Here is a 19586-nt window from a genome sequence, read left to right on the forward strand (position 1 = left end):
AGCTGAGGCCTGTGATCACACTGGAGAGACAAAAAGCAAAGTACAGCAGTATTGAAACTCAATACTCAAAAATTTCATCAGAGCCATTTTTTTCTTTTTTTGAGAAAAGGTAGGAACCTAATAAAAACAGCAGCTTTACGTATGTTAAATGGCTAAAAAGTACATAAATACTACAATAAATATGACACTTTACCTTGAAAAAGACTGGCACTTGCTAATGAAGGTGGGTGTTAGAAGAGTTGTAGCTTGTGAGTTATTGTGAAATAGTGGAAATAGGGCCATCTGATATTAGCTGGAAGGTTCTAACACCAAATGTGTTGAATGTCTCATAACACATGGTACAGTGAGATTGCTAGTAGGTGTTTTAAGTGTGTGCATGTGTACATTTTCTGTATTCCTATGTGGTTTGGTTCAGCAGGGCAATTTCTGCATTCATGTAGTACTTCTCATACATGACAAAAGCAAACAAGAAATGTGCATTATGCCCAATTGTTCCCTACAGATCAGTCATGTTGGAACACACTTGTTTCAAAACAAGTGTTATTACAGAAATGACTATTACTTTTACCATTGTAAGATGTATGTATACGTACATGCATATGCATGTGTTGGAGTATGCTAAAATGTACTGCACACCTATGGTTGCAATTTTGCTAATTTGAGTAACTACTGGTCTTTGGGTTTTTTAGTGGCATTTACTTCTCTCTTATTCTCACTTCTTCACTTCTCATTCATACTTTTGTTTCCGTTTTGCTCTATTTGTAAAGACCACAGTATAAATACCAAGTATCACAACTACATCTGCACACAGCCTAGAAATTACATTTGATTTATTCTTTAATAGCCTTTGGCCTTCATCAGCCAGTTAAGGGACCCCAAAGAAAAGAACCTGTTTAAAGTCTTTAGGGGCTTGTCATGCGACCCATGCCATAGATAACCCTAGCTCTTCCTCTTCATCATTTCCATTTTGAACTTTATTAACATTGTGGCCTTGCAAGTTGCTTAAAGATATTCAAATTGCCTCATACAAGCAGAATATATAGAAGAAGTGCTACAGGAGAAATGCTTTAGAGGTTGCACAGAAATGAAGTGTAGTCGATAGGGTGGAAAACACATTTCCTGTTGTGCACTTGAAACTAACATAACACTATGTCAAACTATATTTCAATGATAAAGATTTTTTTTAAACCACACCTATGTTTCTAATTGTCTGCTAATTGCTAATCCTAGGCCAAATCTGGAAATCTTTGAAAGATCCTGTAATTAACTTCAGTAAGGTAATAGATTATCTGAATTATTCTGGTTTCTCTCTTATACTATGCTGCCCATCTCCTGTTTTGTGTTTGTTTTTTTTAGGAAGGAGGAAGCTGAATAACAAAAATTAGGTGACACCCTTGCTCCTATTGGCTTTATTTCCAAAACACCAGAGTAGTCTCTTAGAGCTGGGAATGTTCGGTTTGTCGGTTTGTCGCACTTTTCCAGCACTACTCTGGCCCCCTGCTGGTATTGAGCTGCAGCGGCAGCTGCAATATTTAGCCCCAGGATTAAGATCTTCCCATGCCAGCATTTGCTTCCCTAATGCTAAAATGGTACAATCCACAGCTGTATCTATTTAGCAGTAAATAAACATATATACACAGCCTATGAAGGCCTTTGTGTGATAAGCTATTTGGAATACTCTTCAGATACTAAGCGGGTGGTTTCAGAAGTCACAGTCTCTTTGGTATTAGGTAGACCTAGATATAAGGAAAACTGGGCGTTAAGGACCATATCTTTAAATTAGAGAGAACAATATACAGTCCCAGGACTGGCTGTGAGGGTCAAGTGAAGTAGTCTGCATGTGTGCCTGGCATTTAGTTAGGTGCTAGACATTTCTCTACTTATCTAATAAAAAACAAACTCTAGAATGTGTGAAAAGTACGTCAGTCCACTTGTAGTTGTCCTGTCACTACTCTGGAATGAGGCAAAACCACTGGAAGACTCACAAGCAGTGTGTAACTGACTCTATTTATTAAACACTTAGTACATACAAAGTGCTATACTAGGTGCTCCAGAGATACACACACCCACATACCAATAAGCCATTAGATATGTGTTCAAGGACTTTTTAATTTGCCTTATACACCAACCAGACTAAAATAATTCTACTAAAAGAATTCTGGATGCAGCATTTTATAAAAGCATAGCTTAGGGATAATAGCCTAGCTTCATCATTTGCTTGCCCTGTGCCCAAGTCAATTAACATCTCTAAGCTTTGTCCTATATATTTAGGTAGGAACACTCCATCTATCTCTCACAGGACTATGGAAATTATATATTACACAGACACATAAATAAATAACTAGACAAATCAGTAAACCAGAAAACTAGTGAAATGGAATGGGTTTAAAAAATAAATATATTCTTTTTTTCTATGGCTTAACCCTCAAATCAAACTAGAAAAACTTCCAGAAGTCACTATCATGAGTTCCACCACCAACAGTACTAAAGGAATAAAGGCAAAAAAATGTCTACCTCATATCAGATTATCCTAACCAAAAGATAGAGTTGAAGTGGTGGCAAGGGAAATGGGACTATTAGCGAACTGACCTCAGTTAAAACTTACAAGCAATCTCAAACTTTCTAGAAGTGTAAATCTGAAATTAATAGTAAATTACCAGGGAGATGGCTCTATAATAATGCTTCATTTCAAATTTGATTGATCCATAACTTTTCTTTCAACAAATCATTTTTGGATAGTTTCTATACAACTCAAAGTAATTTTCATAATGAACTTCAGTTAATACTGTCATTACTTTCAGGGTTGCTTTTAGCTTATATGATGTTTTGGTAAGAGCTGGAGAAAGGGACAGCTGCAATCAAGCAGATGCACAGATTAACCAGCAAATAGAACCTTCATGTAAGGAACAAGTAACTTCATCCTCCAGGCAGATGCAGCCCTGCACCCGTCTGGCACATATTTTGGTATGGGGAGAGGGGAATGTGAGCTGGATTTCAGGCCTCACTCGCATCCTTGGCAGGAGTCTTTGGACAGTACACAAACCATACAATTAAGTGGAATAGCCCTAAATACTTTATAATGGCAAGGCTCTATTACAACTTTCTATCACTTAAAGGTATGGGATTCAGGGGCACGTGGCTGGCTCAGTCGATAGAGCATTGACTCTTGATCTCAGGGTTATGAGTTTGAGCCCCATGCTGGGTATAGAGACTACTTAAAAATAAAAGCTTTAAAAATAATGTACAAGATTCATTCATTCAGCCAGCTGAGGGCAATATGCTCTATGGGGACAGAGGTCAGAATAAGCAATTTATATTCTAATAGGGGATATAAGACAGGTACCAAAAATAACTATAATGTTAGACAAAAAGTTATGAATCACAAAGGAAAAGATTAATGAAATACCCTAAAAATTCAGAAGAATGTTCCATAGAGAAGGTGGCACTAGAAGTCAGTCGTGAATGACGGGTATGGTTTGGTCATGTGGAAATAGAAACGGGATTAGAAGTGCAAGATATAAATACCAAACAATTTAGTTTTCAGACGCAAATGCTACGTGAATAATAGTAATCTCACCCCATTGATTATCCCCTTCTCATCTTACATCTTCCTCGTATCTGTCCCACTCAATCTACTGAGAATTTAAAATTTAAAAAAAGCAAACAAAACCCCCCTTTTTTAGCCCTTAGGTTCTCCTTCCATTCCTTATCAGACACCTGGAAACAGTATTATATGCTTGTGCCTTCAATCCTTAACCTCCTACATTCCTAATTTTGTCCTTGATTGCACTACTAAGACTGCAACCTCTCATTCAGTCTTCAAGGCATGGTAGTTGAGCCATGCTACCTGGATCAGAACCAATATTACCAGTTTCCCAGGGACGACTGCCCTAGAGTCCTCTCCCTGCTTTATGTCTGCAGTACTGCGGTAGGCTATGGTGGTTCCAGCCTGGCTTCAATGGGGTGAGATTTTTGAGCTCACAATGGAAGAAAGGATCAGGAATGAAAGTGAAAAGTTGAATGTCCAAGAAGAATGATACATATTTTTCTAAAATGAGAAGGAAAGATAAAGTTTGAATAAAGAAACTGTCAAAGTAAAGAGGAATGATGTTAGGGAGCACAAATTTGCTTTAATTTTCTCAGGAAAGGACTCAAGGTCATCTTTCGAGAATGAAGGTAGAGTAATAAAATGTGCCTTTGAGCAGAGTAAAAATTGACCTTATCAAAAACCCCACATAATTACAGTAAGAATAAAAGCTAAAGGCTATAATTTATGTATTCCAAATTCTAAGTTTAAGAGTTACAATTCCAGGGCAGCCCTGGTGGCTCAGCGGTTTAACACCGCTTTCAGCCCAGGGCCTGCTCCTGGAGACCTGGGATCGAGTCCCACATGGGGCTCCCTACATGGAGCCTGCTTCTCCTGCCTGGGTCTCTGCCTCTCTCTCTCTGTGTATCTCAAGAATGAATAAATAAATAAAATCTTAAAAAAAAGTTACAATTTCACTTCTTTCAAAAAGATATAACTGCACTAAATCAAATACATGCTATGATTTTCTTCCAACTTCTCAATTTAAGGCATAACAAAGAATGAGATAAGAAAGAATTAATGGAATCTTAAGAGTCAATATATAACTAGCATCATAACCAACAAAAATGGGCTTAGTGCTATCACCACAGTTAGATAGTAATAATTCTCGTATTACTCTGTCCTTTTTTGCTGGATCTGTTTCTCTTTTTTGCTGTATCACAATAGTTGATACTTCTGTGAAAAGTTCTTGCTTGAATAAGTTAAGAACACAATATACCTTCTATTAAAAGAACAACCTTCATCCCTTTGAGAAATAAAGCACATCCTCTATTTATAAGGTATGTCATCTTCCAATTTTCCCATTTTTTTTACAAACTCTCACTTTTTTACAAATTATTGAAATCAACTAACAAAAATGTTCTGTTGGAAAATCGCTTTATATACCTGTTATAAGTCTTTAAAAGTACAATTCATGAGCTAATGCTCTGGAGCCAACAAGAAAAACAAGATCTAAAAAGAACGCCAAAAAGTACAAAGAAAGAAGTAGACTGAGTAGAGGAACAGAAAACCTTGAGTTATAAATTATTCAGTTTAAAATATCAAGGGTAACTAGTCTCTAAGTATCTCTACGTGCTTACGAAGCTTGTTAATGATGGAAAGTACTTTTAGACAAGATATTTAATTTTCAGATTCAAACACAGCCATTTATGGCAAACAAACATATAGCATTTATACTAAAGCATATTCAGGTAATTTATTGAATGGAACAATATCGATGGAATTAGTTCAGTAATTATAGTTGGATTCCATTGCCATTACTCTGAAGACTAATAAAACATGACCTGGAGTAGGATCTATTATGGTCTATTAACAACTAAGAATAAAAAAAAAATCTTTAAGAAATACAAACACAAAATTGCATCTTGTTTCACAAATGTGTGCTTTTCTTGCCTTTTTTTTTCTTTCAAAATTTATCTTTTTGCATTTTGATTTCAAAATAAGTGCTCATTGGGCAGCCCAGGAGGCTCAGGGGTTTAGCACCTGCCTTCGGCCGGGGAGTGATCCCGGGGACCCTGGGATCGAGTCCCACGTCGGGCTCCCAGGATGGAGCCTGCTTCTCCCTCTGCCTGTGTCTCTGCCTCTCTCTCTGTCTCTCTCAAGAATAAATATCTTTTTTAAAAAAGGAATAAATTTAAAAAAGGAAATATACTATTTGAAAAAAAACAAGTGCTCATTGAAGAAAAAAATATTTTTTTATTTTACATGTTTCTCTATTGCTTGAAAATCTCCTGCCTTCCTTGTCTCTAATTCCACTCGCCAAAGTTAACCACTGTTAACAGTTTATTTCTGTTCTTTCACTTTTTCCATATATACACAAACATAATTTGTTTAAATACATACCTGGTTTTAAAAACTAGTTTCATATCACACATTCTGCTTTACAAGTTATTTTTGCTTCTTAGTAGTAGATCCTGTTTTCCTTACATGACAGATTTAGCAGAACTTCATTCTTTTTGAGAAGCTGTGTGGTGTTTCTTAATATTGGTGCACCACAGTTTATTTAACCATTTCTCTATATGTAGACAGGTTGATGCTGCTTCATTTTTTTCCTCTCCTATTTTATACTCTTTTTAAAACTTATTCAGGGATAATGTAAACATAAATTAGGATTAAAAAATCAGGATGGGTGCGGGGGGATCCCTGGGTGGCTTGGTGGTTTGGCGCCTGCCTTTGGCCCAGGGCGTGGTCCTGGAGTCCCGGGATCGAGTCCTGTGTCGGGCTCCCGGCGTGGAGCCTGCTTCTCCCTCTGCCTGTGTCTCTGCCTCTCTCTCTCTCTCTCTGTGTGTGTCTATCATGAATTTAAAAAAAAAAAAATCTTAAAAAAAATCATGATGCTAGTTCTCCTTTGAAGGAAGCTATAAAATGACCATCTAATAATAATGAACTTTTTTTTTCACTTTAAATAAAGATCTTGGCTTTTCATAGCTGGTAAACATACACAAAAAGGTGGTCACCATCTTCGATACAATGTTATTGGTAATTCTGAAGACTTAGACACATAACTGGTTTTCAAACCAACTACATATTTATAGCCTAATTCTCTACTATGCAATTACATTTAACAAGTCTTTTTTTTTTAATTTTTATTTATTTATGATAGTCACACACAGAGAGAGAGGCAGAGACACAGGCAGAGAGAGAAACAGGCTCCAAGCACCGGGAGCCAGACGTGGGATTCGATCCCGGGTCTCCAGGATCGCGCCCTGGGCCATCCCCATTTAACAAGTCTTTATCGATATTTTTACAAGCCTACTGTAGTACCAAGTTCTCCAAAGAATTCAAAAGAAGTCTGTAACAAAATCACTGCCTTTGAGGAGCTTACAACTTTTGGGGAAAAAAAATATAGTTATCTGTATGAAATAATTATACCAAAATATAAAGACTGAAGAAAATGTAAAAGGAAGAGGAAATAATCATGGGACCAAGTATCATAAGGTAAAATATAGATATTACCTAGTGAGAAGAGAAAAGGTAAAGGGTTAATGGAAGAAATGAGAATTTAGATGCACTTTCAAAAAGTACTAGGATTTGGATAGTAAGATAGATAGTGGGGGAGGGAGGGTATTTCCAGCAAGAGGAAATGTTTTAGCAAAAACTTGAAGACAGACAGAAAGAGGGAGGGAGGGAGGGAGGGAGGGAAGGAAGGAAGGAAGGAAGGAAGGAAGGAAGGAAGGAAGGAAGGAAGGAAGGAAGGAATTGGAAAGAGAACTAGGAAAAAGGGAGAAAAAAATCATGGTTAAGAGGAAAACATTGTTCAGGAAATCCCCCCTCCCAAATTTCCACATTTCGGCCTGAAAAGGCTAAAATGAAGTATCTGCCCACCTGACCCCCTCTGCCCCTATGTGCAAAGGAGGCTAGAAAAAATGAGTATCTGGCATTTTCAGCCTCAATCATGGGAAGAAGGCATGAAAGTGGGAGGTTTGGTATGACGTTAACTACAAAAAGTTAAGGAAAAAGCATAGTAAAGATATATAAATTACTGATTACAACTATGCTTTAGAAATACATATTCCTAAATATCAGAAATTAAATGGCTTGCCTCAAAGATGTTTGCACAGTTGTTTTTAAGTTTAAATAAACCCTTGAAAAAAATAAACAAACCTTTGAAATTAATATTCATCATTATCTACACAGCATTTTATAATTTCAAAAAATGTTCATATATATATGTTCTTTACATAAGCTTTGAAAAGAACACGAAGGAAATATTTTAAAACTTTTTTAAAAAAGATTTTATTTATTTACTCATGAGATACACAGAGAGAGGGAGAGAGAGGCAGAGACACAGGCAGAGGGAGAAGCAGGCTCCCTGCAGGGAGCCCGACATGGGACTCGATCCGGGGACCCCGGGGTCACACCCTGGGCTGGAGGCAGGCGCCAAACTGTTGAGCCACCCAGGGATCCCTTGAAGGAAATATTATTATAGTAGCTCTACTTTACAGACAAGAAATATAAAACCAATGTTATGACTACAGCAGATTCAGACCAAAAAAACTGAAACTGAAAGGTTAAAATGTTTGACTTGGGCAGCCAGCTTGTCAGTGGTATACCCAAAGTTCAAATCCCTGTGGCATTTCTACTAATATCAGCTATTTGGCTTTGCACAGCATTATATTTGAAATAACATTTGGTTAATTGTGATTTCAAAATTCCTGCAATTTTGATCTTTTGTACTTAAAAAATCCCATTACTAGAAGAGATTATTTTGTGAAGATATGTGCACTACAAGACATTTTCTGAATAGATGAGTCTATGAATAGCTTTAATTCATTTTTGGTTAACTCCCACAATCAAGAATTATCAAGTATTTTGGCATAAAGATTGCTTTAAAAGTTATTTTTAATAACCATTTCTCTGACAACAAAAAGGAATTCTTTCCCTCCCACAAATCAAAGTTCTTTTTTTAGACTTCTTTTTTCTTTTCTTTTTTTAAGATTTTATTTATTCATGAGAGACAGAGAGAGAGAGAGAGAGAGGCAGAGACCCAGGCAGAGGGAGAAGCAGGCTCCATGCAGGGAGCCCGACGTGGGACTCGATCCTGAAACTCCAGGATCACACCCTGGGCTGAAGGCGGCACCAAACCGCTGAGCCACCCAGGGATCCCCCATATATGCTCAACATTGTTAATTGTGCACTGTTATAAAATGAAATCCTCACAATTCTTCATATTTTGGATATTATTTCTCCTTCCATTTTTTTTCCTTTTTCTGACAAGTACATGGAATTTATTTTGAGATATCACACAACTACCTGAATGGGCTGAATGTTTTTGCTGGGTGACTGGTTGGACTGAATGGTGATATTATCTAACAAGTGCTATTTTTTTTCCATTTTCCATTTATAATAGTTATCATTTAATAATTCTCTTAGTTATACTTGCCTCTTTCGGAAAGTTGCTTGATCTTAGTCTGCGTTGGCTCCACAACCTATTAACTGTCATATTCTCTCACGATCCTCTTCATATACTGCAAATCATTGGGCCTTTCTAGCAACAAATGTTAGCAGAAATCTAGTGATTTGGAATCTTCTGGGTTTTTAGATGGAAAGCTTGTAATTCTTCATAGTTGAGGAATGACTGAAAGGCAATTAGGTTCTGTACTAATGGAGAGGAAAATAACTGAAATGCCAATCATTTTCCTCATTTCTCTGATATACTTTTCTTTCTTCATAGCATCTGGGTCTGTTCTTATGGACACATCTCCACTCTCTTCCTTTTGCCTTTTCCTGTGTGGAGTTAGGAGGAGTATACGGGCATTCCTGTTATCCCCGACCGATGCCGCTATATTTGACTTTGTTGATGCCATATTTGAGTTTCAAAGGTTCCATTCCACACTGAAAGATGGGCAAAGTTTTGGAAAGGACTGTTGCGCCACCAGTGTCTGCTTGAGAGGCGGGAGAGAGAAGTCCTGTGGTCACGTGGCCTGGCCCAGCTCTGGGAGCATGAGGCCCCACATCTATTTTCTCTTATTTCTTACAATTTGTTTTCTTTCTTAGCTGCTTAGTAAATTAGATGCAAATGATATTTCTATAAGATGACAACATCTTTGATTCAATTTAGGGTAAAAGGGAGCCAGGGATATTTCATGGAAAAAATAATCTTTCACAAAATTTTCCTCCTCAAATTACTCTTGTTTCTATTGATAAATACAGGGATAAAACGAATATTTTGAAATGTTCCTTTAACTTTTTGGATATAAGCAGGTAATATTAAATAAGCCATAAATTATTGTCAAATAAAGAGCTAAAAAATAAACCCAAATAACAATACTTTAAACAGTATTTATTGATATTCACATTATGAAATACACATGGTGTCATGAATATAACCAGTTTATACAACCAACAGAAGATTTTGCAAATTCTTTTAAATTGCAAAATACATGCATTATGTTGATATTTGGTTATACTAGCATCAATTCACAGCATCAGGGCAGCCCAGGTGGCTCAGCAGTTTAGCACCACCTTCAGCCCAGGGCGTGACCCCGGAGACCCAGGATCCAGTCCCACGTCGGGCTCCCCGCATGGAACCTGCTTCTCCCTCTGCCTGGGTCTCTGCCTCTCTCTCTGTGTCTCTCATGAATAAATAAATAAAATCTTTTAAAAAAATTCACAGCATCAAGGGTAATGTGTACGATTTAATGTTCAGTTCTTTCTTCTTTCCTCATACTTCTGTCAACCTTCCTCTCCCACTTGCTAAAACACAAAAGGCCTCCATTTATCTGAAGTAGCCAGGGCTACGTGTCCAGGACTGAGGCTGCCTGGGTTTCCCACCATTCTCCAAGTCTTTTTCTTTTTCAAGTCCCTTGAGACACACTTGACAACAAATCCAGTTCTTGAGTACTTAGCCGACATCCCAAAGCAATTACCATTTCCCAAATGTTTTCTATGTCCCAGGTACCATGCTAGGTACTTTCAACTACATTATCAATTCCCCTGAATGCTGAAAGACACCATTCTAGCCAGAGACAGTCCCATTAAAATAAAATCAATCTCCCCATTACTTCTTTCTGTTTCTCATTATGAAGTCTGCATCTTAATGGATGCATACCATTCCACTAAATAAATGTATCACATTTAATAAAGCTACTATTATAGTTTCGATAGTTTCCTTTCTCTCTACCGCAAATAATGCCACACATTATCCTCTAAGTAAATCTTTGTGCTCATTTCTAAAAATTTTCTTAATATAGATTACATGGTAAGTTTGGCCTTAAAGACCACTCGTGTTTATTTTCTTCCTTCCATGTCTTTAATGTGAGACGTTACTGGTTCATATCCCAAACACCATCACCCACTCTGTTCTGGGCATCAGTTCCCAGTTCAGTTTTCAATACTTCTCTTCATCTAACCTGCACTGTCTTGCTGTCACTCCTGTGGTCACAATCCATGGCTTCTTGCCTCAGTTTCTCCTACCCTAAATCTTTTGACAGAAAACCTAGAAAGGCAACATGGTATAATTTAAGATGGGATTAATTACTATTAAATTGGAGAGTCTGGGGGGGTCAGTCAGGTAAGCATCTGCTTTCAGTTCAGGTCATGATCCCTGGGACCTGGGAGTCTGGCTCCCGGCTCTTCAGGGAGTCTGCTTCTCCCCTCTCCCTCTGTCCCTCCTCATACATATGCTTGCTCTATCTGTGTCAAATAAATAAATAAGTAAATCTTTTTTTTTAAATTACTATTAAGTCCAGTATCATGAGAAAGCCGATTTCAAGCTAAGAATGTGATACGTAGCTCTAGTTCTAAATTACTTAGCAGAGGGTAAAAATGGTACGAGAAAAAATTATGAAAAAAAGAGTTATAATTACAACTAAACTCGTAATACTTTCTGATTTTCCATTTCAAAAGCACAATTCAGAAGTCTGCAAAATACTTTTATTGCAAAATAGAGGGATGGTAAGTTATGGCAAAAATAAAGGTCATTTAGGGTCATCATTTAATTCTTTTATTAAATATTTAGTGTTTTCAAAGAGACATGTTTCTCCATTAAAAAGTTCTATTTTTTATTTGAATATCCTAAGCCCCTCTTGGCTACAATTTTAAAAACTTTTTATATCTGACAGAGGTTAAGTCCCAAAAATATAAAGAACCCATTCAACTCAATAGCAAATAAAACCCCCAATCAATCAATTAAAAAATGGACAGGGGTGCCTAGGTGGCTCAGTTGGTTAAGCATCTGTCTCTTGATCTCAGCTCAGGTCTCCATCTTGAGGTCATGAGTTCAAGGCTTGTGTTGGGCTCCATGTTGGGTGTGGAGCCTACTTAGAAAAACAATGGAACAGAGGATCTGAATCGATATTTTTCAAAAGAAGACACACAGTTCTAATAACTGAGATAAAAAGAACTCAAAAACCCTAAAGAAAGGGCAGCCCCGGTGGCCCAGCAGTTTAACGCCGCCTTCAGCCCAGGGTGTCATCCTGGAGACCTGGGATGGAGTCCCACATTGGGCTCCCTGCATGGAGCCTGCTTCTCCCTCTGCCTGTGTCTGCCTCTCTCTCTCTCTCTCTCTCTCTCTCTCTGTCTGTCAAAAATAAATAATAAATCTTAAAAAAAAAAAAAAAAACCCTAAAGAGAGGACTTTCAGCTCTCTAAAAGACTTGTACTTAACCAAATTATGGTAAGTGATCTCATGTGGCTTAATGAGAACTCAAATAAACAGGCTCTTTGATTTAAATACAATTTGCTCAGCAAATTAACAAAATATAGCACCTATCCCAATCAAATTAATGACATTCCTAAATACTAGTGATAGAAAACTAGAACAGGCAAAGTAAAATGTGATCTCATTTTAAAACTGTTGAATATCTGAGAATTAATTTAACTTGGGACTGCAATTAATTCTAAGAAAATTATATACCCCCCCACCCCAGTTCTAAGTTAGTAAGTATTCATTCACTTAATTCTTTTAAGTTGTATTTTTTCCCACTGAAAATTCATTTTTAAAAATTTAGGGAAAATAACACACATAAAATCTCAACCTGTTAACACAAAAGCTATTTTTTTTCAAAAGCTATTTTTATTTCCGAATATTTCCTAATGTTTTGTTTCATATATATACATATGTATACACATACATTTCATATAACTGTAGTAATAGTATAAAATTTTGCCAAAAAACATTTTGCCAATGTTTTGTTAACTATATAAAACATTAACCATATTTCTATATAGACATTTTGGGAAAAGTTATTTTTAATACCACAGTATTAACCTATAATTTATAAATTTTATAATTTAAATTAAATTTTATAATTTACCCACCAATGCTGACATTTAGGCTCTTATGGTTAATCCTGTCAAAAATGTTTCTTGCGATTTTTTCCCCTTTCTTGTTTGTGTTATTTTCTCAGGACAAAGTCTCTCATGTAGTTCTACTCAGTCAAAATATGTAATTTAAGGGCTTTGGTATATATTAGTAATTTCTGAAAGCATTAAGCCAATTAAAAATGCTGCCAATATGAGATTCACACAAACCTCACCATCTCCAACTACCTTTCTGAATCCTTATTTAGAGAGATATACAATGTTCTCTCATACCTTTAATTTGCATTTGTTTGATCACTTGCGAGATTGAATATTTGTGTTTTTAATTTCTTCTTATGAGAACTTTAAGTTCATACTGGTATTTCATTTATTCACCAGGATACTGAGATTTCTGTAATAAAATTTAATAAGGTCTTTAAATTTGTTATAAATATTGATCTTTGTTACTTGGCTCAAATATTTCTCCTAATCTCTTTGTTTCTTTCATTTTGGTTTTACTAACATTCATTTGTACAAAAAATCTTATACAGTTATTAAAATCTATAAATTGCTCTTCAGTTTTATTATTATTTTTAATTCTAAAGCTGAGAAAGCTACTAGTTGCCCACAAAGTTGATAAATATGGTACTGACTGTAATGCTTATTTTCTTTTTAATTGGTCTGGAGTTTATTTTCATCTATGATGTTAATTTTTTTTAAGTAGGAATGCCGCATGGTGCCCAATGCGGGGCTTGAACTCATGACCCTGAGATCAAGACCTGGGCTAAGATCAAGAGTCATATGTTTAATCAACAGAACCACCCAGGCACCCTTAGGATATCAATTTAAATTTAGTTATAGAATTAGTAATTTGTTAATTTTCACCATTCTCACTGGTGTGAGGTGGTATCTCATTGTTGAATTAGTAATTCGTACTAAGCTAGACATGCCCTGTCTCACACTGCTAACTGATGGGAAATAAGATTGGATTTTTTATGGTACACATAGTCAGGGGCAGAAGAGAGTAAGGTAACTCAAATACTGTGGAGATACTGTACATAGTCTGTATACAACAAATTCAACTGTAAAATCTACCCCAGAAAACCAGTAGACATGTATAACGTTACCTAAAAAGACAAAATGGCTTCGAGGCCCACATAACTTGGCTATAGCCCAACTGAAACTGTTAACGTAAATATTTTAAAAGATGAACACATCATTCAGAAGAGACACTGGTTAGCCACTGGGATGTACCGTGAGAGGAAAAGGTTATATTTGGCAAGGCCTATTTGCGTACAGTTGAGGAGAACAGTCTGGTAGCAGGGGGCCGGTGTATTTCTACTATACAAAGGAGGTTAGTGTAGAGATGGCTGCCCAGGGCTATCTTTGCCTGATGCTATGAAATAGCTTAATGCTAATTAATAAATCCTGGGGCGTTTTTTTAGGAAAGATTTTATTTATTCATTCATGAGAGACCCAGAGAGAGGCAGAGACACAGGCAGAGGGAGAAGCAGGCAGGCTCCTCACGGGAGCCCGACGCGGGACTCGATCCCAGGACCCAGGATCACACCCTGAGTCGAAGGCAGGCGCTCCACCACTGAGCCCCCCGGGTGTCCCAATCCTGTTGTTTAATATTTAGAATGTCATATGTGTTCACCCCGTTTTCATAGAGTCCCTTTCTGCAATCCACCACGTTTGATGGACATTCTGCCCCTATACGTTAGTTACATTTTCTACATTTTTAATAAGTAGAATCAAATAACGTGTATTCTTTTGTCTGGCTTCTTTTATGCAGCACGGTTGTTCTGAGATTCATCCATTTTGTTGGAAGTACACGCTGAGTAGTATTCCACTGTATAGATACACCCCAACCTGGTTATTCATCTTACCGCCGATAACCACTGTAGAAGAGGGTACCCTTGAACCATGGGGGGTTTGGGGAGTGCCAGCAACCCATGCAGTCGAAAATCCACGTGTAACTTTTGACTTGCTAAAAACTTAACTACGAATAGCCTATTTTTGACTGGAAGCTTTACTGATAACATAAAGTCGATCAACACATATATATTACATACCGCATTCTTACAATAAAGTGAGCTAGAAAAAGACATTAAGAAAACTGTAAAGTTAGAGAAAACACATTTACAGTATTGTATAAAATCTGTATACTGAGTGAACCTACACACTTTAGACCTATGCTGTTCAGGGGTCAACACACTATCTTTTGTCTCTACATACATACCTACCGATGATATTAGCCACAGTAAGATTAATAAGAATACTAATAAAATAGAATAATTATAACAATATACTGTATTAAAAAGCTACATCAATGTGATGTCTCTCTCACTCTCTTTCTCTCTCAAAATATCTTATTTTCCTTCTTGCAATGATGTGAGATAATGAAATGCCTACATGATCAGATGAAGAGAGGTGAATGATGTAGGTATTGTGACGTAATTACACCACTAATGACCTTCTGAGGATAAATCAGGAGGAGGACCATCTGCTTTTGGACTGTAGCTGACCAGAGGGAACTGAACCCATGGAAGTAGAACCACAGGTAAGAGGGAACTAGAGTAGGGGCACCTGGCAGGCTCAGTCAGCGCAGTGTGCAACTCTTGATCATGCTGTCGTGAGTTTGAGCCCCATGCTGGATGTAGAGATTTACTGAAAATAAAAATCTTAAAAAAGAGAGAGGGGGACTACTACATTATCATTGCTGTTTCCTTTCACCAGTGTTGGCTTAGATTTACTCATGTTTTCTTTACGCTCTATTTCTTCTTTTATTTCATACCTTCCTTTTAGGAGTGTTTTCCTTCTCGGGGTATCCCTTTCAGAACAATATTTTTTAAAGTGTAGGTTGCGACCTACTGGTTTCTCCATGCTTGGCATTCTACAGCTGAACATTAGTAAGATGTAGCTCTCTTTATGTACCCTGACTGCAATTCGCTGGGTTCCTTAAATCTGACAATTGAGTCTTTCATCAATTATGGCAGAATTTTAATGGCAATTATGAATATTGCCTCAATCCTATTCTAAGTTTTATTTTTGGAACTCTTGATTAGACCACCTCACAATCTTTTATTTTCAATAACTTTTTTCTCCATGGATGGTTTTCTATCGTATTCTCTTTTTAACTGTGCCTCATATAGTGGTTTAACACACCATTTAATCTTTAAGTTCTGTTACAATTTTCACAGTATCATGAAAACCCATATCCACCAGATTTTCTTTCCTGCTTTGCCATACTTTCATTTCTGATATTGTAACTGGTTCTTATTTTAACGTTCCTGGTCACTTTTAAGTTCTATTATTCCTTATGTTTTAGAATCCCTCTCGTATTTATTAAATATTAAATATTTATTTTATGTATTGGATATTTCTAATAGCAGAAACCTCTGTAGATCTGTTTTTAGTTGTTTATAATTTCTGCTCTTTGCTCATAACATTTTGATTTTTTCCCCTTGTTATGTTCTGTGATTTTTAAAAAATGATTAGGAGGTTATTTGTTAGAATTTTAACAACGAGGGCAGCCCTGGTGGTCCAGCAGTTTAGCGCTACCTTTGGCCCAGGATGTGATCCTGGAGACCCGGGATCGAGTCCCATGTCGGGCTCCCTGCATGGAGCCTGCTTCTCCCTCTGCCTATGTCTCTGCCTTTCCCTCTCTCTCTCTGTGTTTGTCATGAATGAATAAATAAAATCTTAAAAAAAAAAAAAGAAAAAAAAAGAAAAAGAATTTTAACAACGATACTTTGACAACTGGGTTGGTAACTCCCTCCATGGATGGTTTTTAATGGTTTCTGCCCAGTACTAAAAAGTGTTGGAGACCCTGGTCCATTTTAAATTAAAATTCTCCATTTGTGGGAAACCACGAAAATAGGTACTTAGGGACCAGGAAAATAGTGTAAATTAAGGCCTCAAACCCAAGTGAATGTGAGCTGGTAACCAGGAATTAGTAGAGACTTTATTTTATTTTTGTTAAGTTTACTTATTTATTTTGTTAAGTCTACTTTATTTATTTTATTTAGTAATCGCTATGCCCAACATGGGACTTGAACTCACAACCCCAAGATCAAGAGCTGCATGCTCTTCTGACTGAGCCCACCAGGCACTCCAGTGGAAGAGATTTTAGCTCCACCCAGAGCCATCTGCCTCTCCGAGAGGGTCTCCGGTCTCCGATCAGGCTCTCTACCTTTTGCAAACCCAAGAATTTTGCCAGTCCCGATACCCCTCCCTACCCAAGTTTCTATGCCAACAGAAAGCCGTGCGTACTACCCCCAAAGTACTCCGTGCCTTCAGCACTTGCTTACCCCACAGGATGTACTTGTTCTGTTTCAAGTCCCCAAAAGTCTCCTTTATTTTCTTACAGATTTATCCGTTCATAATAGAATTCTTTTTTTTTTTTAATTTTATTTATTTATGATAGGCACACAGTGAGAGAGAGAGGCAGAGACATAGGCAGAGGGAGAAGCAGGCTTCATGCACCAGGAGCCTGACGTGGGATTCGATCCTGGGTCTCCAGGATCGCGCCCTGGGCCAAAGGCAGGCGCTAAACTGCTGCGCCACCCAGGGATCCCTATAATAGAATTCTTTAAATGCTAAATCTAGTGTTTGAGATATTTGGTGGAGGGAGGGATTCAAGAACTCTTACCTACCATGCTGCCAGAAATGAAAGTCTATTTAATATTTCTGCAATGGCTTTGTGAAATTTTAATCAGGATATTGTATTTATTCCCGGTAAGTTTTATTTTAGTGTGTTACTACTGTAACCTACGAGTCTATCAAGAACATTTATATTCTTCCTTGAGTTGTTTTATTAGCTTACCTTAGAAGTTGTACATCATCTGCAAATTTATTTCAACTTTCTTAGCCTTCACCAAAGTCCCTGATAAACACAGCTTCTGACAAAAAGAAAAGCTTCAAAATTAATTTTTAAAAATTTTATAGCAAATCCAATATATTTTTTTTACTATCAGGTACATAGAATTAAAAATTAAATCTCTATCATAATCATATATAGATAAACCAAATTAAAACAGGAAAATCCCTCTACGCCAGTTACTTCAAGTACCAGAACTTTTAGAGAGTAGTGAACTGAATGAAAATATTCTATCACTGGGAAAACCAGTAGCAGAGTGAAGGGATGGCTTGAGTGAGGGGAGCCCTAGCACCCCCAGAATCTCCATAAGCCCTCAGCTTATTTAAACTAGTATCTTAAAGGCCAATTTTTATAAAAAGGCTATGCAAAGCTTAGAAGAGCTTTTAAGTATCATAAATGGAAGCTTTGAAGGTACTTTTGTTTTTGTTTTTGCTTTTCACAGCATCATGAAAACCCATGCCTACCAGATTTTCTTTCCTGTTTTGCCATACTTTCAGTTTGTATCTTTTATGAATTTCCGTCATCAGTGGCAACTTGGTGAAATTTTTATCTCCAACATCCATATAAGGATATTTGTGTATGTGTGTTTCCATTTCCCCATCAGAAATAAGAGAAAATTTATACTTCTCTCCTTTAGTGCCTTGCTCTTACATGAAGAAAATATAAACCACTGACTTAGGGTCTGTATATTTATGTATTTTCTGAGGAGCAACTACTGGCTTAAATAGAACACTTAACTCTTGATGTTCTTTCTTCTCAATATTGATGTAAATCCTGCAGTAACGTAGTAGAAAAAGGACAGGCTCTGGAATCCCGTAGATCTGGGTTTAAATCTCAACCTCCCACTCAATGACTGTCTAATCTGAAGCAAATTACTTAACCTCTCAAGAATAAAATATCAGAGTCTCAATGGGTACCTGCAAGAGTTAAATGATATTTATATATACAATGCCTGACACAGTGCCATATAACATGCACTGTTATACAGCTGTCCTGTGTATTTTTGTACTTCACTTCGACTTCACTCTGTCAAAGAATTTTCCAAGCTGTATTTTCTTAATTTATAGACTTGATGAACTTCTGTGCTTTTGTTCAACAATTATCAACACTTTGTAACATCTATTTTGCCCAGCTATATACATAAAATACTTTAAATATATTAGTCTAACAACAATAATGCTGAATACACCCTGCTAAGAAAATACAGTCCCAAATCTAGGTTTCAGCGTTACCAGAAATTATTCCTTTTCTTGTATGGTTATGACACCAAAATGCTATATTCACTTATGTAAATTTGTTTCCGTTCCTTTTTAGATTTTTCTTTTTATTCTACTTTTTATTTATTTATTTTTTAAATTTTTATTTATTTATGATAGTCACACACACAGAGAGAGAGAGAGGCAGAGACACAGGCAGAGGGAGAAGCAGGCTCCATGCACCGGGAGCCCGATGTGGGATTCGATCCCGGGTCTCCAGGATCGCGCCCTGGGCCAAAGGCAGGCGCTAAACCGCTGCGCCACCCAGGGTTCCCTTATTCTACTTTTTAAATTTGACTTTTGAATAAGTAAACATACATGATTCAAAGGTCAAAACAATATTAATAAGTTACAGAGAAATCTCTCTTCAACTGTTGGCACCTTTCCCTCCTTCTAACTATAGATTATTCTATGTGTCATTCCATGTTTTTGGTTTTCTCCCACTTCATAATATAGTCTGCAGATCATTCAATGTCGTTGGTACATGCAAACTTTCTACATTTTCTTTCATGATTTCTGGGGAAAAGAGTGACTTGGAAGCGGAATGGAGATTATGTCACTGTTGGATGTACTTCGGTTAACTCGTCCCCTAGGTTGTTGCCAATCGTCTGCTAATACA

At 37.0% G+C, this 19586-nt stretch overlaps 1 protein-coding gene across 4 annotated transcripts in view; it reads right to left on the reverse strand.

Moving 5' to 3' along the window:
• The window catches only part of CAB39L (calcium binding protein 39 like), a 109181-nt gene that overhangs the window by 78859 nt on the left and 10736 nt on the right, over nt 1-19586 (reverse strand). For 2 of the 4 annotated variants that reach the window (XM_072783194.1, XM_072783188.1), the window contains exon 2: nt 17658-17733. The exons of 1 other annotated variant lie outside the window; for it this stretch is intronic. The gene's annotated coding sequence lies outside the window, so the exon portion shown is untranslated. The remainder of the gene's footprint in view (nt 1-17657; nt 17734-19586) is intronic. One more of the 4 variants, XM_072783190.1, reaches the window with a different exon arrangement.

This window comes from Canis lupus, chromosome 17 (assembly GCF_048164855.1).
Source record: "Canis lupus baileyi chromosome 17, mCanLup2.hap1, whole genome shotgun sequence".
Classification (NCBI taxonomy): domain Eukaryota; kingdom Metazoa; phylum Chordata; class Mammalia; order Carnivora; family Canidae; genus Canis; species Canis lupus.